The sequence below is a fragment of the Sorex fumeus genome, unplaced genomic scaffold (genome assembly GCF_029834395.1).
Source record: "Sorex fumeus unplaced genomic scaffold, SorFum_2.1 ptg000128l, whole genome shotgun sequence".
Classification (NCBI taxonomy): Eukaryota; Metazoa; Chordata; class Mammalia; order Eulipotyphla; family Soricidae; genus Sorex; species Sorex fumeus.
The window spans coordinates 2,505,053-2,514,210 of record NW_026606185.1 but is presented as its reverse complement, the minus strand read 5'-3'; positions in this window follow the sequence as shown (position 1 = coordinate 2,514,210).

The window sequence follows — 9,158 nt, the reverse complement described above, 5'->3', positions numbered from 1 at the left end:
ACATTACATGGGGTTTAAAGTAGAAGGCAACCAATCTTAGTGGGAAGTATATTTTTACAGATATATATATTAAAATATATTAAAATTAAAAATTAAAGGGGGATCCAGGGGACCCAGCCCCAGCAGCCGACCTCCACTACCCAACCACTGCCACGCTCCATGCTGCTTTCCGGATGCTCGGACCAAGCCTCACGCAGGAGTGGAAGTCCGATGGAACCCAGATAATGTGGAACTTTGTGACCTTGAACTCTGAGCTCAATGGACCCGGGAGCAGAGATCCTCTGCCTGATTCCCCCAGTCTCTGGTGAACCAGGGATCACACCCAGAAGCCACACCCTGCCGGCACTAGGTGATCTCCTCATCGATCACCCTCCAGAACTCACGGCTGCTCCTCCCAGACGGGAGTATAAAATGAGGCCCCCATAACCATGCCACCGGACTCCGCGCCAGGCTATTTTCACTCGAGGTGTCCCAGAGTGGGGCGGGTGAGAGCCCTCCCCGCCCCAAAGGACCCAGCCCCAGCAGCCAATCTCCACTACCCAACCGCTGCCATGCTCCAGGCCACTTTCCAGATGCTTGGGCAGAGCCTCACGCATGAATGAAGTCCCACAGAACCCAGACAATGCTTTGCTGTCACGCAACACATTATAAGACACTTCTACCCATTTTCCATAATTACCACAGCATACTTGATGGGGTTCAGACAGTAGGCAACAAACCATAGAGAGAGAAATAAACATATGCCTCTTGGAGAGGCCAGCAAGCTACTGAGAGTATCCCGCCTGCATGGGCAGAGCCTGGCAAGCCATGGCATATTCAATATGCCCAAAACAGTAACGACAACAGGTCTCATATCCCTGACTGTGAAAGAGTCTCCAATTGTTGGGAAAAGACGAGTAAGAAGAGGCTACTAAAATCTCAGGGCTGGGAGGAATAGATGTTACTAGCGCCAGCTTGAGTAAATTGACGAACAAAGGGATGACAATGATACAGCGATATATGTATACACATATACACATACATATACATATACATACATATGCACATAAGGCTCAACCTTTAACAACATATTAGAATTTCTTATAGATGGCTTAATGGCCCCTGGGTGAAATACAACAATTTTCACACACTCTCCCCTAAGGAAAGTTTTTTGGAGCACTTTCAGTGGTTTATTCATAACAAACAAAATACAAAATAAATTATTTCGGTTCTGTTTTGGGGCAGGAGTTGGGGTTTGGATTGGAAACACACAAAATATGGTGGTGGGAAGGTGTAATAGTGGTGGGGTTGGTGTTCAAATATTAAATATAATCAAATATTGTGAACTACTTTATAAAAATAAAATTTGAAAAATTAAGATTTGGAAGAATTCACTGTCACTGTCCTCCCATTGTTCATCGATTTTCTCGAGTGGGCCCAGTAACATTGTGAGACTTGTTACTATGTTTGGCATATCAAATACGTCACAGGTAGTTTGGCAGGCTCTGCTGTGTGGCAAGATACTCTTGGTAGCTTGCCGGGCTCTCCGAGAGGGACGGAGGAATTAAACTCGGGTCAGCCACGTCAGGCGTGTGCAAGGCAAACACCCTACCTGCTGTGCTATCACTCCAGTCAGAATTCAGGAGTGAAAAAAAAAAAGAAATTGGGGTGGGGAAGAAGAGACGACGAGGAATGGAGGCAGGGGCCAGGTTCTGAGGACATGGGGATGTGGAGGTTCATACATATCTCTGAACCACAGGAGTCAAGAACCCTGAAAGCAGGAGATCCAGGCTACAGCAGCGAGACTTAAAAATGTGTCTGTCAAGGAGGCAGGCTGGGGGTAGGGGGTAGGGAAGGAACCTGGGGACACTGATAGTGGGATTGGTGCTAGAACATTCTATATCTGAAACTCTTCTACAAACAACACTATAAATCATGATGCCCTACTTAATTTTTTTTTTAAAGTATCCCTCAACCTTTCATGGTAACAGAAAGGTCTTTCTGACTTCCTTTTTAAAATCTCCTTCTTTCTCCCATACAGAAATTTTAAATTTCAAAAAATGTTAAGAGTCCATGCCCCTGGGGAAGGCCACAGCAGCCAGACATGGCACAGAAAGCTAAGCACCGAGCTGAGTGTGCCAGGGGCCCTCAGATACCCACACTGCGGCGGGGGGGGCGGGGGCATAATATAACAGATGCAAGGAAACAAAAGGTCAGATTAAACTAGAAGGAAAGAAAAAAAAACTGGAAGACGATGAGTAAAATCAGAGCAGACCCATCTTGTACTTGAAACAGATGGACAAAAGGGTTACACCCTTGGCACATGCTCAAGACTGTAAACATTGCAGAAAGAAGTTAAACAAGACTCAAGTAAGTGAAGTTATATCCCAGGGAGAGGCTCAAAAGGCTGGAGCACTGCACTGCATTGGGAGGCTCGGCTCCATCCCTTGCCCTGCACGGCCCGTTCCTCATTGCACCACCAGGTCTGGCCCCAAAAGGAATACCTAAGGAATGAAGCTGGTGTCCCAGTCTCCAGTGTTAAAGCAGGGACAGCAGAGAAAGTACAGCGCCTAGGGTACTTGCCTTGCTCATGGCCAACCTGGTTCAATCCCTGGCACCCCAGATGGTCTCCCGAGTCTACCAGGAGTGATCCTTGAGCTCAGAAGCAGGAGGAAGGCCTGCGCACAGCTAGGTGTAGTCTCCAAACCAAAACCAAAACCAAACAAAAATGTTTAAAAAAAAAAAAGCTATAGTAATCCATCTGTTGTGTCAGTGTTATAAAGACAGACACACAGACCAACGGGAATGGAAGAGACCCCAATAAACCTTCACACCTATAGTCAAAGATATTTGACAAGGGTATCAGGACCACTCATAGAGGAATTGTCTCTTTAACAATTGCTGCTGTGTTATCTGGATGTCCTCATGCAAAAGAATGAAGGTGGAGCCTTATATCACATACAGGAATCTACTCAAAATGGAGTAAAGACCTACGTGTAGGGTTGGAAAGACAGTTCCAAGGGCGGAGGATGTGCTCTGCAAGCAGGAGGCCTGGACTTGATCCCCAGCAGTGTCCTTCAAGCCCAGACCTGGGAGGAGTTCCTGAACACCATCCGTGTGGCCCAACGACAACCCAAATAATGAATACATGTAAAAATCTAAAGTTACAGATTTCCTAGAAGAAAGCATAGGAGGAAATCTTCATGACCTCAAATTGGGCAATAATTTCTTGGATACAGTACCAGAAGCAAAGGCAACAGAAGAGGAAAAAAATGAAACAAAGGCAAATGGGACCACATTAAAAAAAAAAAAAAACCTTTTTTAATCAAAGGGCACGAACAATTGAGAAAAAAGGCCCCCAAAGTGTAGGGAGGAAGCTTCCAGGCTAGAGCATGCGCACGACAAGTAGAGGCTTAGCGTTTGATCCTGGCACGGTCCAGTTCCCCAAGCAGCCCTGGCCCCCTCCTCACAGCAGGGCAGAGCAGCACCTCCCCAGGGGGCCATCGAAGGCCCTCAGGGCCAGCTCTGCTGGGGAGGACCGTTTCTAACATGTGCACTAAACAGGTGTCTGGCAGACTGGGAGAAAGTATTTCAAATCATCTTGTAAGGGATAAACATCTAGATTCTGCAGAGAGTCCTAAAACTCAACAATAGAAGTACCAAGAACTTGAAGAGACTGCTTTCAAAAGATCTCTACAAGGCCAGGGAACACAAGGAAACCTGCTCAGCATCATCAGTAGAGAGGTCATCCAACAACGGTGTCCCACCTCCTGGCCACGGGGCTCACCACCACCAGGAGGAAAAGCAGCGTAGAAAGGCCGGGGAGAAGGCTGGTCCCTGTGGGTCTGTACAGCAGGGCCGACACACAGGAAAACTGTCTGGCCTTTCCTCAAACAGCTAAGAACACCAAAGGACTGAGTAGTCTTACAGATATGTGTCCAAAGGAGCTGCAAGCAGGGGCCTGGAGTGCTGGCTGGATAACCACAGGAGAGTGGGGCCAGCTCAAAGGCCACTGAACCCTGGTGACACGGTGCTGAGTGACAAAAGCCAGTCACAAGGACCACTGATGTAATTTCACTTACCTGGAGCAAGTGAAATTCATTACAGAAAGTAGAACAGTACTCCAAGGGACTGGGGGACAGTGAGGAAGAATAATTAAAGGTTTAACAGGTAGAGATTCCATCTGGGAGATGGAAAATTCTGGAGCTGGATGGTCCTGATGAACACAACAACGTGAATGTACTTAATAACACCCAACTGTCGACTTAAAAATGGTGGACTTGGTAACTTGGGGAGGGGGGTTGGGACACACCCGGTAGTGCTCAGGGATCACTCCTAGAGATGCCCAGGGAACCCTACAGGGTGCTGAGGGAACCAGGGACAGCTGCATGCAAGACAGTTGCATGCCTTTCCTGCTGTATCTCTCCAGACCTCAAGGGCCAATTTTATGGAACATGTATCTTACCACAATAAAAATATCCTTGAACGCCTCTGAGTCTAGGAAGGTAACGGAAATGAACGCTGTGCTTGTAGAACAGAAATGACAGCAAGACAGAGCCAACATGGAACCGGGGAGTCATCTGCATGAAGCGGGTGTTAGCTCAAGAATGAAGGAAACAATGGCAAAGAGCCAGGAAGGAACAGAGGAAGAGAAGCTGGCAGAGGAAAGCGGTGCCAGGCAGCCAGCCTCACCTTCCAGGTCTCCTCTGGCTGGGCCGTCAGACTCAAGGCTTCCTGTTGCTAAGTGACCATTAAGTCAAAAGCATTTATAGAGCTGTAAAGTAGTGCTTTCAAAGGATGAATTGTCACTGTCCTCCCGTTGTTCACTGATTTATTCGAGCGGGCCCAGAAACATTTCCATTTTTTTGAGACTTATTACTGTGTTTGGCATTTCGAATACATCACAGGTAGCTTGCCAGGCTTTGCTGTACGGACGAGATACTCTTGGTAGCTTTCCGGGCTCTCTGAGAGGGACGGAGGAATTGAACCTGGCTCGGCTGGGCTGGCTGCGCGCAAGGCAAATGCCCTACCGCTGTGCTAGCGCTCCAGCCCTGAATAATGGGGATATTAAAAGAGCACTGATGTTTTAGAACAGTGAAAATGTTTCATTAAATCCTTTAACATTCCCAAGTTTTATCATGCTATCAGCTAGTCCAAAAACCATGAGCTAAGTGGTTAGTTGGCATAGGACATAGTTGGCATAGGACATTTCCAGGTAAAAGTTTCTCTTTATTAAATTTGCCTACCCATTAAAAATTTTCTTCCATAGGGTTGTAGTGATAGGAATATGGAACCTGCCTTGCACACAACGTACCTGGGTTCGATCCCTGGTATGTTGCATGCCCCCCCCCCCCCCCCAGCACCATCAGGAATGATTTCTGAAGCTCAGAGCCAGGAGTAAGCCCTGAGCACAGCTAGGTATGGAAGCCAAAATGAAAAAGAAAAAATACAAAAACCCAAAAAACACTTTTCTCATATGCCAATTCACTTAGCAGAGGCCCACACGGTTGGCACATAAGTTGTTTGACATATGGTAACTCCTTTCTTTTTTTTATTTGGCCATGTCCGGAAATGCTCAGGGGTTACTCCTGGAGGCACTCAGGGGGCCATATGAGGTGCCAGGGAGGCACCCCACCTGCTGTGCTATGGCTCCATCCCTTGATGACTTATTTATTTCTATGAACAGACCTGGGACCGTTTGTGAAAGGATAAGGCTGTCTCACAGAGCAACCAGGAGGTGAGGTACAGACAAGAGCATCTGGCTTTCAGCACTAAATCAAAGAGACTTCACTTTCCCTACTAACACAATACTCTAGACAAGCAAAAAAAAAAAAAAGTTCCCATGAAATCACATATGTGGAATTATTACGGTGACACACCAGCAAGTCCAGTGTGAAATCATGGTCCAGGAAGAGCCAGGAGGAGCTTGGCTCATCAGCACCTCCAGGATGCTGGCGCTCAAACATGAACTCACTCTTTCCCACTGGGCTCAGATAAGCACCCAGAACTAAGACAAGTATAGGAGGAAACAAGCACCTTTCCTTATAGACCATTAATACCTCAGAGTGAATGTGTGGATCATGTCCTTCACAGGCTCTCGAAGAAAAACAATCTAACTTGAGTTTTGTTTGTCAAAGCCATGACATGAAAAAAAGAGCCTCCACCAGGCACCACGTCAGCCAGGTGGAATCAACAGTAGGTTGAGGAGAATGAATGCAGGGGCTCGAAGCAAGGGATGGCAGGAGGGGTGTCCCAGGTGGGCCTTGCTGGGACCTCTGTCAGCGCAAGCCTGTGATCTGGAGGTCAGATCAGGTTGGATCTCGGACACAGGCTCTATCTGATTCATGATCCCCAACTCCAACTGGCTGTTTCAAGACTGTCCAAGGTGATGCAGTCAACCCATCCAAAATTAGACCCTACTTAGCAAATCCCTCTCCCCTAGACTTAATAGACTTTTAAATCCAGTCTTTTCTTTGCCCTTCTCCAAAAAGCTACATACTCGTTAGCACTATCAGAACCACTTGCTTGCTTCAGACAGGGTGCAGCGGGAGGAGGTCCCTCCAGCTCTCTAAACGCTGCTGTCTACCTCTCTGGCTCTACCCACGGGATCTCAGAGGGGAGACACAGAGACACGCCCAGCCGAGCAGTGCTTGTGAGTGCGGACGTAGGGAACAGAAGCAAGTTTCTGGTTTGTACCCCTGGGCCTGCTGGACTTGATGGGTGAGGGCACTATCCACCTGCCAGAAAGGCCTCTCTGGCACGGCCAGACCCACTCCTACCGCGGACACGAGTGCAGAGAGCAATTGCAATATGCAGTCACGTGACTCCTCTCCCTGGAGCTTTCAGGTCTCCTCACTGGAGGAATATGGACTAGGAGCACTTCAACACCCTGGTGGGTACCAGGGGCTTGCAAACATCATCCGGGTATCAGTCTCAGACTCCCGGAGGGACATGTGGAAGTGTTGGTCAGGGGCATCAAGGAAATGGAAGAGCTGCTGTACGGGGCTGCTGTGAGGGGCCTTTAGGGAACGTCCACCAGATCATGGACAGTAGAGGTCCCCGGGCTCACCTGAGACCAGCCTGGCTCCCAGCAGCACTGACGACCACCTTGCCCACACTGCCTTACCTCCCCACTCTCCGCCTGCCTCTCAGCCTGGGGTCTTCCCTGCCCCCTCACCCTCCTTCCCTCTGCCAGCAGCCCTGGCAGAAACACCATTTCCCTGCTCAAGGGAACTGTTCTCCCATTCGCAGAACAGCAGGAACCTGCTTCCTGGTCTGGAAACTGAGCTACAAGGAACTGAAGGGCCTGGAAGGGAACCCCCAACCGCAGGAGGGAGGGAGGGAGGGAGGGAGGAGGGAGGAAGGAAGGGAGGGAGGGAGAGAAGGAAGGAAGGGAGGGAGGAAGGGAGGAAGGGAGAGAGGAAGGAAAGAGGGAAGGAGGAAGGAACAAAGGAGGGAAGGGAGGAAGGAAGAAAGAAAGGGATGAAGGAAAAAAGGAAGGCAGGAAGGAAGTAAGGAAGGAAGGAGGGAAGGGAAGGAAGGAGGGAGGGAAGGAAGGAGGGAGGGAAGGAAGGAGGGAGGGAAGGAGGAAGGAATGAAGGAAGGAGGGAGGCAAGGGAGGAATGAAGGAAGAGAGGAAGGAGGGAGAGAGGGAGAGAAGGATGGAAGGAAGGGAGGAAGGAGGGAAGGAGGAAGGAACGAAGGAAGGAAGGAGAGAGGGATGGGAGGGAGGGAGGAAGGAAGGAGTGAAGGAAAGAGGGAAGAAAAGAAGGAAAGGAGGGAAGGAAGGAGGGAGGGAAGGAAAGGAGGGAAGGAAGGAGGGAGGGAAGGAGGGAAGGAAGGAGGGAGGGAGGGAAGGAGGGAACGAAGGAAAGGAGGGAGGGAGGGAAGGAAGGGAAGAAAATGAGGGAAGGAAGGAGGGAGGGAGGGAAGGAGGGAACGAAGGAAAGGAGGGAAGGAGGGAGGTGCTGCGGTCGCGGGCTCCCGCCGCGGCCACCTGCTGAGGCCTTCCGGGACGCCCGGCTGCCCGATGGGCAGGGCAGCCCCTGCCCCGCCCGCGCCGTGCCCCGCGCCCTACCTGGCAGGCGCCGTTCCGGCCCCCGGCGCCCCTCGGCTCCCCCGCTCGCGGCGTCCACGGTGCGGCCGGTGCCCCGCGGGCCCGGAGACCAGGGCCCGGCCCCGCCTACGCGCGGTGACGTCACGCCAGGCGGGGCGGAGCTTCCGGGGAGCAGCGCGGGCCCCGCCCACGCGCCGTGACGTGCCCTCAGGGGCGGGGCTTGGTCGCCCCGCGGTAGGGGCGGTAGGGGCGGCTCTTCCCGCCCGCGCTCTGGGGATGCTCGGCGCCTGGTCCAGAGCTGCCTGTCCGCTAGCTCTCCCCGCTGCGCTGCGCGGAAGCCAGCACCTCCGCCCCGCCTCGCTCTCGGTAGCCAGGGAAGAGTTGGATTTCTTTGGGCATTCTGGGTTTCTTTTCATTACGGGGCTGAGTTGAGGCCGCTCGGAGATGCTCAGGGCGCACTTTTGGCTCTGTGCCCAGGGATCATTCCTGTATCATTCCTACCCAGGGAGGACCTAGCTGTGGATGAACCCAGGTTGGTCCTGCAAACGCAAGCGCCTCGGGCCCCTTTATATTCTTTAAAGTTTATGTTAGTCACTGTGATTAACAGTACTGTTCGTGGTATGGTTTCATGCCTAAAACATTCAGCACCACAGCCTCCAGTGTGTGCTGCCTCCACCATTGTCCGGGTACCCCCCTATGCCATCCCTCCACTGTCCCCACCCCCATGGTAAGCTACTGCTGAAGACAAGTTCTCAGTCTCTGTTACCTTTAGGCATTTGTTATTACCCTAAAATGTTCCTTTATATCCCACGTTTGAAAGATACATTCTTTGTGTTTTTGTGCAGGCCAACTTCACCAAGGACTATACAGACCAATTCACAGAGCTATAAATAGCATGATTTCATTTTAAAACCAAGTAGTATTCCACGGTGCATATATACTATCTTTTTCCAGTCATCTGTTCTTGGCCATGTGGGTCATTTCTAGGTTTTGGCTATTGTGAATAGTGCTGCAATGAGCATAGGGACACAAATGCCTTTTCTGAATAGTGTTTTGGATCTTGGGTATTGGACCCCTTTTAAAGTTTTTTTCCAGGCATTATAGAAAATGCAGCCCTCATCAG